The sequence below is a fragment of the Penaeus monodon genome, chromosome 31 (genome assembly GCF_015228065.2).
Source record: "Penaeus monodon isolate SGIC_2016 chromosome 31, NSTDA_Pmon_1, whole genome shotgun sequence".
Classification (NCBI taxonomy): Eukaryota; Metazoa; Arthropoda; class Malacostraca; order Decapoda; family Penaeidae; genus Penaeus; species Penaeus monodon.
The window spans coordinates 3140432-3140835 of NC_051416.1; positions in this window are offsets into that span (position 1 = coordinate 3140432).

The following is a 404-nucleotide window of genomic DNA, read 5'->3' on the forward strand; positions in this document are numbered from 1 at the left end:
CCACGCAGATCCACCCTCTCATAAAATGCATATGGAATCCATAAATAAAACATCCAAATATTTTCACTAGTCAAGCTAATTACTAACACGTACATTTACCACACTAAAATTGCCATACGCAAAAATAAAAGACGCCAAAAGAAAAACATGCCAAGTCATGATGATGTTGCCTCCTTTGACGGAAAGAACTGGGTTTCTGTGATTGAGCTATGGTTTCTCTTTGTGATTTATAGGAAAGCGTTTGTGTGTGTGTGTGCGCTATTAAGACACATGAAACCATACGTATTATTTTTGTTGCATTTAGCATTATTTTTTAAATATCTATATATATTTTTTGGGGGTGGGGGGATAGCGAGCAAGCACAGAGTCACCATGACTCAGCGAAAGAATTCTTGCACAAGGAT